This window comes from Leptonotus elevatus, chromosome 2 (assembly GCF_054856555.1).
Source record: "Leptonotus elevatus isolate MCC_2025b chromosome 2, RoL_Lele_1.0, whole genome shotgun sequence".
Lineage (NCBI taxonomy): Eukaryota > Metazoa > Chordata > Actinopteri > Syngnathiformes > Syngnathidae > Leptonotus > Leptonotus elevatus.
The window spans coordinates 36,080,285-36,098,729 of record NC_141240.1 but is presented as its reverse complement, the minus strand read 5'-3'; the positions used below and the strand labels follow the sequence as shown (position 1 = coordinate 36,098,729).

General features: G+C 38.6%; 1 long non-coding RNA gene across 2 annotated transcripts in view; it reads left to right on the top strand.

Annotated features, from left to right (window-relative positions):
• Positions 1-1,414: 1,414 nt before the first annotated feature.
• The window catches only part of LOC147179803 (uncharacterized), a 235,117-nt gene continuing 218,086 nt past the window's right edge, over positions 1,415-18,445 (top strand). For both annotated transcript variants that reach the window (XR_015094156.1, XR_015094157.1), the window contains exons 1-2: positions 1,415-1,555; positions 2,399-2,501. This is a non-coding gene — a long non-coding RNA (uncharacterized LOC147179803). The remainder of the gene's footprint in view (positions 1,556-2,398; positions 2,502-18,445) is intronic.

The window sequence follows — 18,445 nt, the reverse complement described above, 5'->3', positions numbered from 1 at the left end:
CCAGCAAAGCAATTTAGACGTTCAAATATAACAATTAATAAGCATTTACTAAAAAACACAAAATGAAGATTAATATGTCGCATGATTACTTGGGTACGGATGGTAATCAGGTATGGTAAGTAAACCTATATAACACTTTTCATACGAACAAATTGCTGAACGTGGTTAAAATACACACTAAAAAAAACATGGGATGACTGTATAATAACATAGTGAACTCAGTTGCACATGCAGGGAAGAAAATCAAAGCAAATTTAGTCACACAGTGGACTAGTAGAAAAAATAAAACTGTGAACGAATAGTATGACAGATCAAATGTGCACAATTAACTGAGTCTTTAGGTGAAGTGTCATTCATGCAGGAGATAATATATTAATTACTCTGAAAATCTCTTTGTGAGTGTGTGTTCTAGCAGTGGCCACTAGAGAGCAGACTGATCTATTCCAGCTTCACAATTTTTTTAAATATAAATTAATAATATAACGCAGGGTTTTAAGGGTGTTGCTTTGCTTTTGCCTCTATAATATATATATATGTATATATAATGGGGAGAGATTTGTCAAAAAATATTCACACAAATACATTTGTGATTTTCACGTGTCTTTTAGATCCACGAACATTTCCGTTCCTCCGCCGTCCACGGGGAGGCAGTGTTACTGTCTCAATTGAACGGGGCCGAGCCGTTACTGCTTCTCGTTTAAAATTGGACATTGAAAAACAGAAATCGAGCCGTTAGCTGATCTTCTATTATGTGTTAATCTTACAAAATTCGGGAAAACATAATGCGACCTTAATTTGTTTCCCTCGAGTTTGTTTTAGCTTCACACGAAAGACACTCTTCTTCTTTGGCCGCTGCTGCTTTATTGGCGTAGAAGAAGAACATTTAACAGCAGAAGAAGAGTGCCTTTCGACTGAAAGCGAAACAAGCTCAAGGTAAACAAACCAAGGTCGCATTTTGTTTCTCGGCTTGTGCAATATAAACACATAATGGAAGGTCAGATGAAGACTCAATTTCCGTTTTTCAATGTCCAATTTTGAACGAGAAACAGAAACGGCTCCTTCCCTTTCAATGGAGACAGTAACACTGCCTCCCCGTGGACGGCAGAGGAACGGGCCATAGACACATGTGAATATCTGAAAGCTTGTGTGTGTGTGTAAATATTTCGAAACAGCGTGATGTTTGTCTCAAAAATAAATGTGCGTGCGCTGCGATTCACAAACGCACTTTCGACAACTCGCAAACAAAAGTCATGGGAAATGTACACACAAAATCAATTTAAAAAAAGACGCGGATACATTTGAGGATCTGAAAAACATGTGAAAATCAAGAAAATGTTTGTGGATTTGAAAAACACATGTGAAAATTACGAATATGTTTGTGGATCCGAAAAACACATGCAAATCACGGATGTATTCGTGGATCTCAAAAATACATGCGAAAATCACAAATTTATTTGTGTGAATATTTTTGAGACAAAAACCTCCCCATACCGGATGCATTCGCGATGGAGCCGTTGCTTGTGTCCGTGCTGGAGGAATCTGAACTTTAATGCTGGTAAAAAAAAACAAAACAAAGCAACTCTTGATAGTCTCACGTTTGCAGCATTTAAGCTACGAGAAACCAAATAGTCCCAGCAAACTTCCATGATTCCGTCGTGCCATGAGTGATTTTGTTCAATACTTCAGTTTGCTTGCTAGTAAAGTTAGCTAAACAAACATAGCAATGCTGCACTTGCTGCTTAATTTTAGTCCAATTTTAACAATGCTTTGCTGTACATCAGTTAATGAAGTTAAGTTTTCACAGTATATATATGATCGTATATAAATTGTTGCGCTATACTGTTTTTTAATCAGTTTAGTTTTTCTGATTTTCTTTTCATGGCTAAAACAAATGCATCCCCCCTTTCAGAGTGCCTCATTGTCGGCCGTGAGTGCACACACGTCACGTTGCACACAGACAGGAGAGAGAGTCTGATTTGATTCTCAGTGTAGAATTGTGAAAAAAACAGAAGAGCGAGAATTTTTTATTTGTATTTTTTTTTAGTTAGCAAACATTGACAGTCTAGCATGGCTGTTGTAGAGCGCCTCGTTGTTGTGTGGAAAAGCCTTGTGATGGAGGCTTTAAGCAGATATATTTTGAATGTAGTCATGTGTAGGATAGTAACGAAGGGTAATAGTAGAAGTAGCATTCATATTCCCAAGTCTTTGGTTAACAGTTGAAAGTTGAGTGGGGCGTGGCTTCCACAGATGCAGCGGATATGCCTAGATAGAGAGTAGAGAGACTAGCTTAATTTTTCTCCACTATTTGGAAGCCTCGTTTTCCATAACTGCTGATTTTTTTAAAAAAATCATTCATTTTGCTGTGGTGTTTGAATTTACATTTATTTTCACTTTTCAGGGACCATTTGTTTCAACGATGTTGAGCCTTGTGACCGTTTTCGTCTCAGTGTGGAGAAAATGGATTAATGACCACCCAACACTGCCAAAGACAGCAGCAACAAGTAAGGGCAGATACTTCTATATGTGTGTTTTTCTTCAGCCGACCTCTGTTTGCCATTGGAGTTGGGGAATCGTCAACATTTAATGACATCCGGAGGCATCGGCGATTATTGGCGTGCATGTGACTTGGATGAGGCAGCAGGTGGAAAATTTGGGTGGTTGAATGTTGCTGGTCATATTTCACATTGTCCCCCAAAAATGATTGACATGCTTCCATCCACTTCCAAGAATGTTTAACCTGTTTTAAAGGGCTTGGTGGGAAAACAAGTCATGCATGCGTTGTAATGAGCCATTTTTTTTTTTTGAAGTTTGTACATGTATTGAAAGAAAACAGTACGGTTAATATGTATTTAACCAAATTTAACAGTTTGATACGCTCGCTTGCATCTGTTGACCACTTGGTTGTGTTTACGACCTCTGTTGTCTTGTTGGGTAATCTTAATTCTTTTAGCCAGTCTCGTAACATTTGTTAATAATGCCAGTTAGAGTTGAGTGGTAAATATTCCAAAAAACTCTCTCTGATTCGTGTCAAAGTCAGCTTAGTACTGATTGCTCTTGTTTTGCTTCTGAACGTGGTAGATCTATTTTAGTTTCTTAACAGGGCTGGGACTTCAGAAAAATTCTTGACTCTTTTTTTTTTTTTCCCCTTTATCACCGACTGGCTTATAAAAAAAAAAAATCTAAGTACACCAATATAATTGTTTATCCGCACATCTTTTCTTTGAATGATGGATTGGTGTTAACGTATTTGTTATGACTGTTTTGAGTTGGGTCATTGTGTTATGTTCTTGTTTTATGTCCCTGATGATTTAGGATGTGCTTTTCACTCTTATTCTGTAGTTGCTATGCAGTTGCACTATGTTGAAGTTGTCAGTTGCTATGCACTTGCTATGTTCCTTATCGATGCCTTTTTCAGATTTTTCCGGAAATACAAAAAATGTAACCATTTGCATCATGAGGAGAGGATTTAGGCAAAAACAAAACAAAATTTGCACACAAAAAAAGACTTAGGCAATTGTTTTAATAGGGTGACGTTATGATGATGAAGTTGTCAGTTGCTATGCAGTCACGAAGTCCCCTGTGATGATGTTATCAGTTTCTATGCTGTTTCTATGGTCCTGTAATAGTCACTCTTAGTGTGTCTAGTCACTCTTATTTAGTAGTTGCTATGCAGTTGCTATGTCCTTTATGATGGTGAAGTTGTCAGTTTATATGCTGTTTCTATGGTCCTGTAATAGTCACTGTTAGTGTGTCTAGTCACTCTTATTTAGTAGTTGCTATGCGGTTGCTATGTCCTTTATAATGATGAAGTTGTCAGTTGCTATGCAGTCACCAAGTCCCTTGTGATGACGTTATCCGTTTCTATGCGGTTTCTATGGTCCTGTAATTGTCACTCTTATTTAGTAGTTGCTATGCAGTTGCTATGTCCTTTATGATAATGAAGTTGTCAGTTGCTATGCAGTCACTAAGTCCCTTGTGATGGTGTTATCAGTTTCTATGCATTTTCTATGGTCCTGTAATAGTCACTCTTAGTGTGTCTAGTCACTCTTATTTAGTAGTTGCTATGCAGTTGCTATGTCCTTTATGATGGTGAAGTTGTCAGTTTATATGCTGCTTCTATGGTCCTGTAATAGTCACTGTTAGTGTGTCTAGTCACTCTTATTTAGTAGTTGCTATGCGGTTGCTATGTCCTTTATGATGATGAAGTTGTCAGTTGCTATGCAGCTACCACGTCCCTTGTGATGACGTTATCCGTTTCTATGCGGTTTCTATGGTCCTGTAATTGTCACTCTTAGTGTGTCTCGTCACTCTTATTGAGTAGTTGCTATGCAGTTGATATGTCCTTTATGATAATGGAGTTGTCAGTTGCTATGCAGTCACTAAGTCCATTGTGATGATGTTATCAGTTTCTATGCATTTTCTATGGTCCTGTAATAGTCACTCATAGTTTGTCTAGTCCCTCTTATTTTATTATATAGACCTTTATTCTGTCATGTAGAATCGTGCCTTGCCCTAGCAGGAGCTTCTGAGTGACACTTTTGTCAGTAGGTCGAGGTTTCTTAGCTGAGGTTTTCTCTGCATCCAGCCAGCTAAAAATTTAGTAGTCAGCTCAAGATTTATTAGTCAAGGTTTCTCCGTCAAGTGTTGTTTTCGAGGCATCCAGCTCTGCTCTCTGTTGTTACTTTGTATTTTTCAGACTCTTCTTTTCCCCCAACTCACGTTTCTTGCCTGCGTTTGGCTCCTAACTCGGCACCTCACGCAACAGTGTTAGATAAGTTGAACATGTCTAAGTTTTTCTTGCATTCTTTGATTTTTCTGTGTTGGACAGCCCTGTTGTAAAGTATGACAAAGACAATTGATGGTAATGCTCCGTGTTTTGGAAAATGGAATGCCCAAGTAGGAAAAGTGCTGAAATTTCCCAAATCTTGATGCATATTCTCAAAGAATGGAATCTTTTGAAGTTTTTTTATTATTAAAAAAATAAATAAATCTATATATAAAAATATTTATATTATTTACATATATATATATATATATATATATATATATATATATATATATATAAATAAATAGCTAAAGAATATATATATATAAATAAATAGCTAAAGAATATATATATATATATATATATATATATATATATATATATATATATATATATATATATATAGATATATATATATATTCTTTAGTTATTTATATAATTATATAATAATATATATATATATATATATATATATAATTATATAATAATATATATATATATATATATATATAATTATATAATAATATATATATATATATATATATATATATATATATGGAAGCGATGCAATCAGTAGCCCAGGACTGGCGCAGGCCTCCGCGGGTGACAAATTGGAAGTGTCTCGGTCTAGTTTATAGTCCTGATCAGGTCAAACGAAAAATATTGGAGGTCTGTGTGAGGAGACAGGCCCGCCTGGTGCAGATAAATGGACTGATCATTTCTTATTGAGAAACAATTCCTAAAAGGTAGTTTACTGTGTGACTGGGGAAGCGGCGAGCTGAGAGCAGAACCCGCACCCACTGCTCCCTCCCTGACCCTTCCTCCACTGCCGGAATTAAATGGATAGAGAGAACGCGCGTTTCTGATGGCACTCCTCTGCCAGAGAGACACTCCATTTGTTATGAAGTAGGGCTTCTGATGAAGTGTAGAGCGCTCCTCTTTCTTTTTTCTCCCCCCCGATTCTCCCCCCATCCTTCCTTTCTCAGGCACTACAAGGCCGGCCTTCAGTATGCTTCGCGTGAAATGGATGGAAGGAGCCGATTGAATTTTACACTCCCCTGGTCATGATTAATGTGTTTGGTGTGGAGCGTCTTGGCAGTTAATGGCCACCGCCGCTAGCTGGTGCTCGAAGCCCTCCGTTGGTTGCGGCGTGAGAAGCGTGTAGAGGGATGAGTGGGTCGCGATGTTCGCTCCTGGCTCGCAACCCTTAGAACTTCCCTCCTGGCGTTAATAGAAAATATCTGCTCTTGCTCACTCACTACTTCACGCGCAGTTTCTCTCCGTGCGTTTTAGCCAGTCTTACTTGTCAGGGTGGGCTGTAAATGTCAGATTATCACTTCACCCATTGTTAAAGAGCGAGGGGCTTCATATAAAGTAGTGGCTCTTAACCTACACTGAGAAAAAGAAGTAATATTTACTTGAAAAAAAAAACGAATAAAGTTTTTTTCACTCAGAAATTCTAAGCAAATTTTGAGTTTTGAGTATGTTTTACCAGTTTATTTTTTATTTTATAAAAAAAAAAAATGTTACTCAAGCATTGAGGAACAAACTCCACTCTACCACCTGAGACATTTACCAAATATTCGGCCACCGAAAATAAAATGAAAGCCGAAAGAATAAGGCTAAAAAAGTGCATCCCCACCACTCTTGCTGTTTGCGTGCTACATCGCTGGTGTGGCCAAAATGAGACCAAAAACGGGTCTCTTGGAGGTACAAGGATTCCATCTGACACTTTCAATATACAGGTGGTAGAGCGGCTGTCAAATTGAAGGTAGTCGTTGGTTTGTTCCTCAACCCTTTGGGTAGCTATTCAAAACAATCATGCAACACAAAATGGAAGTAAGAACCCAAAGTGTCATTGCTTATTGCGTAACTGTATACGTGGCCTCAGCTCTCATCGCACCCTACAAACATTGTGCTCCTCGGTCCAGATCTTACAGCTTGAAGTACAATGTTGGCAATACAATGTTTGTCCTCAGGACAAACATTTCAAACAGATGATAGTTACCCTGGCGAATTGGAGAACTAAGTCAGTATCACGATGTCGGCACGCGGGCGATCCAGGCATCTTCAAAGTGTCTGGTGATAAGGCGACGCATATTTAATGGCATTAATGGCCAGGAGGAAGAGACTGGATTTACACAAGTGCCTTAGATGAGAGATCAATAAAGAGGTAACTGAGTGGATGAGCCAGACTAAGCAGGAAAGGAGGAGGTTTAATTTTGCATAAATAATGTAGTTGCAGAAGGAGTAAGCGGGAGATAAGGAGAATGCAATCTGGTGAAAGTTTTTTTGTCCTTTTTTTTATAGTGCTTCTCCAATATTCATTGGCTTATTTTTTTTGTCCTTTTTAAAAATATTTGACTTCTGTAATGTACCGGCACTGAAATATTCAACAGCACTATTTTTATGATTGTTATTTTGAGTTTGTGTTTCCCAAAACAATGTTATTGTTTGTTTAAATTTGCCACCAAATGACTGCATCCGCTCAAATGTGACTGCTAATCAAATTTTGCCAAAAAACAACAACACCGTAGTACAACAAATGAAAAATCCAATTTGATAAAATAAAAGACCCCAAAACATTCACTTATCTCATTCAAACGTATCGGAGTATAACATAAACGTACATCGGCCGGCGTGTTGATGCAGCAAACCAACGCAAGGAAAGGTTAGCCATTTCAGTTTAAAATAACTTACTGTTTTGAAAGTGCTACATAAATAAATTTAAACCGAGTTGAGTTAACCTTCAGGATCCCGTGCCGGACCCTGGCCAACGGCAGAACAAAATATGTTTTTTCTCTTTGCTCCCATACGTTGCTACTAGCCTCATCCTAGCTAGTGCTAAGCTAGTTTGTCTCTCAGGCGTGGTGTCCAACTTTGAGCTAGCTAGCATGGCGGCCAAATCTTCTTATTGCTAAAACGGCACTAGCTGGCCACATATTCCTGTTGCTAGGAGCCGGCCCACAGTGAACCGACCAAATACTCCCATAACTACTTACTACTTACGTACGTAGCTTTCACGCATTGTGCACTCTCCACGTAGATACGTCAGACAGAGGGAGACTCTCTGACAACAATATGCAATGACATGTTCTTACTCGAATGGGAAAACTCTGATTTGGCGTTCGTTTGCAACGGCTAATTATTTTTGTGTTTTGAAATGTCTTTACAGTTTTCATGCTACTTTATACTCTTTATTTTCGTGTTTCCATGTATGTAGCTAACGTATAAAAGGATACAGATGGTTTATGATGTTTTAGAGCGCAGGCCTGGCCTGTGTGTATGTGGTTGAGCTACAGTAGATCAACTGTCTTTGACCTAACATGGGTGCATGGGGGTTGGGGGCGAGATATTGAGGGAGGTAACCGGAGATAAAAACAATGGAAGAGTGACGGAGGAAGGGGTGGCTGAATGAGAGAGAAATCGATATGAAATCAGTGTTTAGGGAGGGCCTGTCGTTTATCAGGTGACTCGGTTAAACAGTGTTAAGGCACTAAAAGTGAGAAAAATATGGGCTCGACCCGAACTGGTATTGATCAGGGAGAAATGGGGTGGCAGAAGGCCGAAGCCACTAATAAAATAAGACATATCTGAGTAGGAATCCGTCAGGGATCGATGGGCTCGTTGATCAAGGGAACATCTTCACTGGAATTTAAGTTTGTTCTGCTTCCTTGTAACCAGGATGAAACTTCACGTTTTCCATGTTGAGTTTAGGCGTTGACCACTTTACGGCACTATCACCGACGATGCTCATCTACAACCGCAACAGCTAATGTTTCATATGGAAAAGTGTTACAATACTGGTATTGCATTTACATCTCTGATACATTATGAGAGGAGTCTGACCATAATTGTGTGGACCAACTTACTGGCGGAAGAGGTGACCAACATAAGGCCTGTGACAGTTTGGTGTAAAGCCCTTTTCACTCTGCACTTAGTTTTCTTGGTGTTTTTGTAACGTGGCAGCGAGCAAAGACAAGCACTCCCGTGCAACCGTGTCCATATTTGGAAGTGCCTTCCTAGCAGCCTACCAGGAAGAAACAGTAAGGCTTTTCCTGCTGGTTGGTCTGTTTCTGTTAGCGCTCTGAAATCACTCTGCCAGCCCCTCTCGTATTAGTTGCGCCTTCTGACGTCACCGTGACGCTGCTCTCTAATTGGATATTTTATTTAAAAAATATATATATTTCTGTTACAGTATTCTTCCTTGTGCTCGATCTTTATTATGTTCAGGACTTTGTAACAACAGCGTAACAATCCTGTGAGGAGCAGAGTGATTGTAATTTACTTTGCTGCTATAAAAGTGGTTTTATCAGACCTAAACAACTTTTATTAAAAGAAGAGTAAATGGCACAAATGGGTTTTTAATGAAAATGTATTCACGTCTTGTGACTGACTTTAGCAAGTGGAGCAGTACTTCCTCTTTGGCTTTGTTCATCTATTTGGACTTGAGGGTATGAACTTTTGAATATCAACTTTGAATAAATAAATGTTACGGATCAATCATAAAGATCATTTAAAAAAAAAAAATTCTCTTTTAGGATGTCATTTCATTATTCAATACATGTAGCATTATATAAAAATTTTATACTTGGCTGTTGGACTATTGTTTGATTTTGAAAATATATTTTCGTTCAGAATGTGCCAAAAAATACATGGAAAAGCTTTTTATTTTTATTGGATGTGACAAAACATGTTTTCTTTCTTTTTTCAGCTTTAGCATTGAACTTTTGCTTTCCTGTCCAGTATACTGTATAGATCAGTTTCCTAACTCCTTGCCAGTGTCTTTCCTGTTCTCATTTGTTCATTTATCACATCATGTGGCACAACAGAGATTCTCTGGAAACAAGAGCTTCTTGCGCTATCAAAAGGCTGACAGTCAAAAGGGGCATCTCCAGTGCTGTTTTCTAATCAATATATCTGTCACCATCACTTGCATAACGCTACAAAAACAGGCCAATTGGTCATTTCCATTAGCCCGCTGCTGGAGTTCCTGGACGGTTGTGGTCACTGCTGTCCATTCAGTCCGTCCAAATTTTGATGTGTGAGCAGTTACAGTATTCAAAGGGTTGAAAAGCACTTTCCTGTGCCAAGTAAGAATTCCCAAACTGGCAGGTAGTGGACGGAGGGCCTGATAAAGAACAAGAGGCGAGTTCGGTTTCTGGTCAGGTCACGGGGGTCACATTTGGATGACTTGCGAGAGGCGAAAGTTGGAAGTTAACACCAAATGGCGGCAATCGGTACGAGCTGCGGACACGGTTTTCTTTTCTCATCACTTTTTTGTTTAAAAAGGTCCGCAAGTGAGAAGCGACTGAGGCGGTGAGAAGTGTGACAACCAAGCAGCACATCATGCAGAAAATGTGCAATGCTAAACATCATGAAGTGCACATGGGAAGAAAACCAAATTGAGGATTACAAGTCATGACTTCATTTTCAAAGTAAAAAAAAATATATGTTGAGCTGGCAGAAAATCTTGCCGGTTTTGAGTTTCTTTTTGATGTGTCCTGATGACCATTATGAAATCCAATAAAAACTAATTAGGAAATTAGGGGGCGGATCAATAAGATTTGCTCTGGTGGACATGCTATTTGCGCGTGTGTGTTTGTGTGTGGCGACTCACTTCTGCCCAGGGAGTTTTGTAGGTCTGACCTGGCCAAAGCAATTGTTATTGATACTCCTCTGTGGATTAAGTCTGCCTTACACTCATATGGTTGTAATTTATATTTTGTTGACTGCAGGTTTAATAGTTTGTGTGTAACATGACTCTGTTGGTTCACATTGTTTGCCAATTGCGCCCTTCTAATGTTGCGACTAATGTATCACCTTACTGCTTTAATTGACTTATTCAGAGTTGGTGTGACCAGCACAAAGTGACATAAGGCTATTGTATTGCATGATTCACAATCATTATTTAGATTCAATGGGGAAAAAAACGCCCAGTAACCAGTAATAACCAGAATTTTACTATCACTTTAGCAAAGGACTTAAAATAAGACTTCAGTTTGATACAGTTAAGTCATTTGCTCCCAAAAACATATACAAACGTTCTATTTTAAATATTGCCATGGTCCCAAAAACACATTTATATGTTTTTTAATGTTTTTTTTTTTAATGCTAGAACATATGATGCAGCCTTTGAACTGAATAGAACGCTTAAAGCAATAGTATTTATTACAAAAACGGCCAGCAGGTGGCAGCAGAGTATAGGAGATCACCCAGGGCCATGTTGCAAAAATATCTTTCCCCCACTGTTTTAAACTAATTTGTGAATAATGGTGAAACTTAACTATATTCTAATGCTAATTGTAGCAAAATGGAAACAGATAGAAATATACTTTTTTTCCTGATGAAAGAAGAGACTCTAATGTCTCTTTTTTGTTGGTTCCGTGTTTTGATAGCAATAGAACACAATATTCTGTGGGCCTTGCAAAATCAGTCAAAATCTAGTAAAACAGCCGGGAGAGAAGGGGGTTGCTTCAGTGAAAATGTCTGGGAGTGAATGAGCTAAGAATGATTCCTACCCTAAACAAAGTTAAAGTGTATACAATTGTTAAGGGTTATGGTTTCAAATAAGGGTTTCACAGTATGAGTAGGGTTACAAAGCAGGGTCACAATTTATAATGGTGGCTATAAAATTAGGGAGAAAAAAAAAGTGTGACTTCAGTTTTCAAAGTAGTGCTTAAAATTATTATTATTAATTAGGGTTAGGGTTTCAATCTATGGTCAGGTTTTTATGTGATAAGCGGTAGATGATGGATGGATGGAGTTTCAAGCTATGGTTAGGATTAGCGTTTCAAAGTAGGGTTTTAAACTAGGGTTGGGGTTTCAAATTAGGACTTCAAACTATAGTTAGGATTTTAAGATATGGATGGGGTTTCAAATTAGGGTTAGGTTTTCAAAGTAGGGTTGTAAACTGGTTAGGGTTTCAAAGTAGGGTTTCAAAATACGGTCTAACAGTGGCTAAAAAATTGTTGTTTAAAAAATTCAAAAATGTGTAACCTCAGTTTCCAAAGGTTTCAAAATAGTGTTTCAAACTTTATCTCAACTGAACTTTCGAACATTTAAAATGACAATAAAACAAAAAAGCATAATGTCACAATTGTGTCAAAAACAAATAACAAACAGAGACATTTAAGTTATTCCACAAAACAAGGATGAAATGTAACTGTTTTCGTTCTTCATAAATAATAGTAATGACTTCCAAAAGAAATTAATTTACAAAAGAAAAGACTTATTGTTCGAAATGGAATAGGATGAAGCAACTACTTATCGAGTCCTATCCCGATTATACCTCACTTATTACTTTAACTCATTATTCATAAATGCCTCAACAAAAATTGTACTTTCAACCACTGATTTTATTATCCCTCCCTTAGCAAAAATTATTATTTTTATACAATTTCTTAAATTGAAAACTATAGTAAGGGGTTTCAAATAAGGGGGTTGTTCCCTCTTTTGCACCTGTTTTTGAAGCTGGTATAGATAAAACTAAATAAAAAGAGGAAATTTGACCTTTAAACTTATAGAATCTTGCATACAATCAGTTTGCAATCTGGAATGGAGGTGAGTTGAGGGTTGCACGAGGTGGCGTCCGAGCAGCGGTTTAACCTGTATAGGTCGAGAGATGGATCATAATAAATGAGCCGCTGCTGCAGGCCAAGAGGATTGCAGGGAGCATTGGACAGTACCAGTCCACCTCGCTGCCACTCCGACCAACACCTCCGTCGTATCTGGCCCGACTTGCTGCCCACTGGTCGGTATGGAAACGGGGCCTTATTTAGCGTCTGGACCCGTTCTTGTTCATGGCCGGTGATTTGTCCTTGTCTAATTATGGCCGTTGGCTGCCGCCCGTGTACACATGACTAATGGAGGGGCTCGGGACAGGGAGGGGCGAGGTTGGGTGTTGCAAGGTGGGGGTGGCGTGAGGAGGAAGCAGTGGACGCGCAGACCAGCCACTAGTGATTTGTAGAGCAGGCACTCTGTCATTGCCCCGGGCCCATTTGTCTTCAAGAGGAGATGGGAGGAAGAGGGCTGGAGATGGAGGGGACGGCGGCGGTGGCGTTAGTGGAGGGGGGGGGGGGGGGTATTGCTCCGGCCCGGAAAATGCTTTACAATGACTCCTGTTTTCCAGCACTTTCATCTTTGACCACAACAGTGTGCATGCTTACAAGCAACGGGATGCAGTAGGCGGCTGACATGATGGAGGACATGACAGAACGCTTGACAGTTTGCCGTGGCCATTTCTTTTTGGTGCTTGTCTCGCCGGAGAGGAAGCCAAATTTGTTTTCTGCTTGTGTGGACACAAACTGTCTGGACCTGACACTCCAAAAAAGATGTTGCAACCTAATCAACTTTTGCTTCACTCAAGTTAGGTAGTACCAGTGGCGAGTTGTACATTTAGTACCTGGGCTTCAACTGACTCGATCCGACACTATTATGTTGCAACTCTATAGCAATACCAGTATCAGGATCTGTCTATAGTTTTTTGTTTTTAAAGACAATCATTTTTATATTTATTTTTATTAGGGGTGTCAAAATTAGTGCGTTAATTTTGAGTTCCTTTACGCCACAATTTAAAAAAAATGCGCGATTAATGTCCACTCCTTACTTGGAAAGCCGGTACTGTGGGAATTCCAGTTGCAACGCAGCAGACACATCCATGTCAAAATTTAGCAGTAATAAATGTAATAATAATGCATATATTTGTATTTAACAATTTAAAAAATGTGCAGAATTTCACAAGTTACTTCATGTTAAAGATTAGATGGCTCTTAATATGAAAGGAAAAATGCACTGAGCTGTCACCAATGTCTTACAAATGCAATTATGCCATGGCAGAAAAATGAGCTCAACACAAATCAATATCACACTCGTTTTTAACTTTAACTCAATTTGATCAAGTATTATGAAATTACTGTATCAATGACTAAAAGATGCAGCCATATTTCTATGAGTTAAATGTTAACAAGAATATGAAAACAAAAAAAAAAATCATTGTACATTTTGTTGTACATTTAGAACAGATATAAAATTTGCGATTAGTCATAAAAGCGGTTGAAGTCAAACCATTAAAAATTTGAATCACCTCACACCCCTATTTTTTAAATAGTTTCGGCGTTTCGCTGCCATCTTCCTCAGGAGCTGTCCAAGCTGTTGAAGGTTTGCAGTGAAATTTATTTGGTTGAAAGAAACTGTCCCGTTGAGATTAGATTGACGTGGAGGGTGAAACCTGATTGGAGAAAAAGAAAACAAGCATTTACTGGAAGAAGTGCAGCCAATAGTACGAGATAAATGAAAAAGATTTACTGGAACAAATATTAGAATTTCCTGTATGTTTTCGGCCAGTGCTTCTGATCATGTTTAGGCCAGTAAAGAAGGTCTTGCTGGATCCATCTCTGGGTAATATAGTGTGACAAGCAAATACGACGAATAACATCTACTTTTCCCCATCTTTATGGCCATCTTTATGGCAGCCCTGACAGGAATCCGACAGTATTTGTCATAGGAAAAACGGACATGATGAACCTCTTAGAGAAATGTATGGCAAAAGGACGTTACATGACTGACTGACTTGACTCCATACTCTACAAGAACAGGATTATAAATGGAGAAATCCAAGTACAGCACTATAACCGTATTGTTTTCTAAAATATGATTAATACTTGGAAAAAGGCAGTGCCTAAGTAAAATTAGCCAGTGGTTGCAAAGTACCGCATGGCCATTTTTTCTCTCCCTCTGTTGAGTCCATTTACCAGCCAAGCTTCTTATTCTCGTCAACCAGCGCTTACAATTTGTCAGGAAAGGGCAGCAGACGGGCAAGAACTACAAAGTCTGTATTGATTTTGCCATTTTACCCCCTCCCCCCCCCCCCCCCTTCCATACTATTTCTCCAAGTCTTTTTAAGTAAACAAACACCAGATCTGTCATTTCTGTCCCATGAGAGGAAGTGTTGACTGAAGGGATTGGAGGTGGAAAAAAAAAAGAGAAGGCCCAGGCTGAGTCTTGAGGTGGGTCAGCCATGATTCATTGTGCCATCTGATGGATAGAGGGATTTGGGTCGGATTGTTGAAAGGTGCCCGTGGAGCCTCTCCCTGACCTCCCTTGCTCCTGACCCTCCCCGTACGCTCTTTGGCAGCCCTGCTCCTAAATCACTGCCTGTCATTGTGCTGGCAGAACAATGGTACGGGCTCTTCTGCGCCATCTCAGGCTCCAGCCGACTGGACACGGCTTCCTCCATCGTTAGTCTGCTCATTCCTCCCGTGGTCCTTCCTGGCCCCTGAATCCCACAGGCCCCAAAAAAGGCTCAGGGTTAGGATCAACCCGATGGTCCGATGACTTTTGCGAACACTTGCATACTTGTGTGGACATCTAATCCTATTAGATGGGCACAATTACTTCATCAAGGTACAGATGCACTTTGGTTTCCCCAAATATTTCATTACTATCAAGCAGAGGTTCAATAATTAGTAATTTAACTGGCAACTAATCAATTATCAACTTTGACCCAATCCTTTGAATTTCAGCCTCTAAACAGTAAATAAATATTGTCAGATTTCTCTCGTTGTCTAATAAAGTGGCCCGATTATCTTTGTGTTAAATCAAATGAAGACTTTGCAAACATCTGCTTTTACTTCGCAGAACAATGATAAGCATTTTGGCCCATTTTCTGACATGTAACTGACCAAACCTGTAAATGAACAATCAATCAATTAATTACTTGTGTTTGTACATTTTCTGCACTGTTAATTGGAGATAAGCCAATGTGTTTTTTTTGTTGTTATTTTTTTCCGAGCTGATACCGATTATTAGTAGTCAAGGAGGCCTCTAACCAATATTTGGATATATTGGGAAAATATTGATGTCAAAACTTCATAAAATACACTCTAACTCTTAACTTGTCTTTCAGCAAATGTTTATTTATTAATATTTTATTGAACAACTTTTCAGATTTTCAAATGGTTTAATATTTTTTTTAAACAATAATTTTAAAATTCAAGGTTTTCCAACATTTCTAAATAACTGAAAAGTTAAACTTCTACTTATCTTTCTTTTCATTTTAAACAAAACAAAAGGTGCAGATATGTCCTAGGGTTCGTAGCATCTCTTATAAAGTTAAATGAAAATTAAATCAATATTTCCCTGAAGTTAACACAGTTTGAAATTGATCTGTTATCGGCCGTCATAGTTTTTGTCAAAATGCGTAATATCGGCACCGATAATCAGCCTGGCCGATAATAAGTCTGACCGATAAACAATGCAATTTGATATGAAATAATGCTCAGCGTTTTGTTTTTTTCAAGGAATGGAAATGTACTGTATATATATATATTTTTAAATGAAAAATAATCAATAGGTTAATTGATTAATGAAACAATCAGTTGCAACCCCACTATGAAGAAATTGCATCGGGCAAAATATTATTTTTCACATCTCTCAATTTTAAATACATTTCATATCAAAGTAATAGATGACACATCTGTGCATAACTACATCAGTCACCGAAACCTTTAGCCTTTAGCTGTTATTTTCTTTGACTCCCCAGTTTATTTTCCTCCTTTTCCTCCCTTTTAAAGTCAAGAGTCCGAGGTCAATCTATCAAATCTCCTAACCGAGGGTCGATCAATATGTCAGCAGCCCAACACTCCCTCAGTAGTTATGATGATGTCCTGGGTGCTGGGCCACCCTCACTTGCAGTTACAGCCGCTACAGCGTGTTGAGCAGGGGATCGAACGCCGCCTGTCAGCAGGCCTGACGGACGTCATGAATCACTTTTGCTGGAGTGCCGCTCTGCTCGTTGGACACGCGCTAACTCTCATGCACAGTAAATAGTATGTCAGACTCGTTGCACGCAGCCATAACAGAAGGAATTTGCACATACGTGGGACAAACATTCAGCAGCTATAAAAAGTCTACACACCCCTGTTCAAATGTCAGCGTTTGTTATAAAAAAAAAATGTGACCAAGATAAATCAGTTCTAAACTTTTCCCAAAATGTATGTGGCCTTGACATACTACCAAAAGTGTCATTCAGTAGCTCTCACGAGAGCAATGCACACTTCTATATGACAGAATAAAAACTTACAAGGTAAAATAAGGGTCAGAAATACAGAACCTAAATAAGAGTGAAAATTACAGAAACATAGTAACTACATGGCAACTAACAACTTTACTCGTCACAAGGAACATAGCAACTGACACATTATCACCATAAGGGGAATTGTAACTGCATAGCAACTGATCATCACATCCACTTCATAACACAGTCACCCTGTGACCCAACCCAAATCAGTAAATCACAGTACCGTATGACCCATCGTGATACAACCCAAAACACAGTCATAACAAACGGTGTGTTTGGTGCAAATGCAAAACTGCTCATTGGTGAAAGAACACCATCGCTACAGTGAAGCATGATGGTTGGTGATCATATCATGCTCTAGGCCTGTAGCTGCAGACTTAGACAAGGTGAAAGGAATCATGAACCGTTTGAAATAAATTTAGGTCTGAGTGAATTACAACACCAAGTTTTTTACTCCTACACTCTAAAAAAATAAATTAATCCAAGTTAATACTGTATATTAATTTTAAGTAATTATGAGGTCATTAAGTTGAATTAATAGAGTTCATTAACGTTAATATATTCATTTTGGATTAACTTAATTCAGTCGTCTGTTACCACTTGAAGCAATTCAATTAAGTTGGTCAACAATTCTCTTCTTAGACTTGAGTTGGTTAAACCATGCTCATTTTAGAGTGTAGAATCGAGCTGGTCAATAACCACCTACCTCCAGTCTTGTATTTATTTAATTAAAGGAAATTACATTGCATCCATCAGTTTACTTGCTCTAAGCACCGACGAGCGCATCTAAGAGACCATAGTCACTAGGCGACAAAGCTAAATCAAATAACTATGAGGCAACATTACTAATTGCGTTTCCATCCACCCATTTTTATTAGAATTTTCAAGAAATGCAAAAAAATAATTGTTTTAATGGAAACGCTAGAAATTCGAAAAAGGGCCCAAAATTTGCTAAAAAAGTTTTTACGCTTGGAGGGGGTGGATTTTGAAGCGTATTGAAAAAAGGAAAATGCGAATTTTGCCGATGGAAACAGGTTACACGTTTTGACCGGATATTACGTCACACGTACGTTTGCAGTCCCAAAGCAATGTTGGACGATAACGTAAGATATGTTTGGGGGGACGACGAAACAGAAATATTTTTAGAATTAATTAAAGCAAATATTAATGCTATTTTACATGGAAAACTCATATGACGTCATCGCACGGCGCAGTCGCTTCCTGGTCTTTTTCTTCTTCTTCTTTTAAATTACTGGTAGATCACATCTCTATGGTGTATACCGCCACCTACAGCGGCGGAGGCCCCTCTAAATATTCGCAAAAGAAGAACAGATGGAAAAGAGCATAAATCGCATGTCCGTTTTGCACATTATCAGTAAATTCGCTTAAAATGTTTTAAACAATTGGATGGAAACCTGACTACTGTTGCGAATGTATGTCTAAAAGTGGTCCAAGAATCGAACCCTGGGGGACTCCGCATGTCTTGTTGACCCGTTCAAATGTATGACATCTATAATGTATCTGGGGTTAATCAGAGGCAATTTAAATGGTGCGAACTGACTCACATTCAGCATGAGATGTGATTGGTTCATTCTGAACAC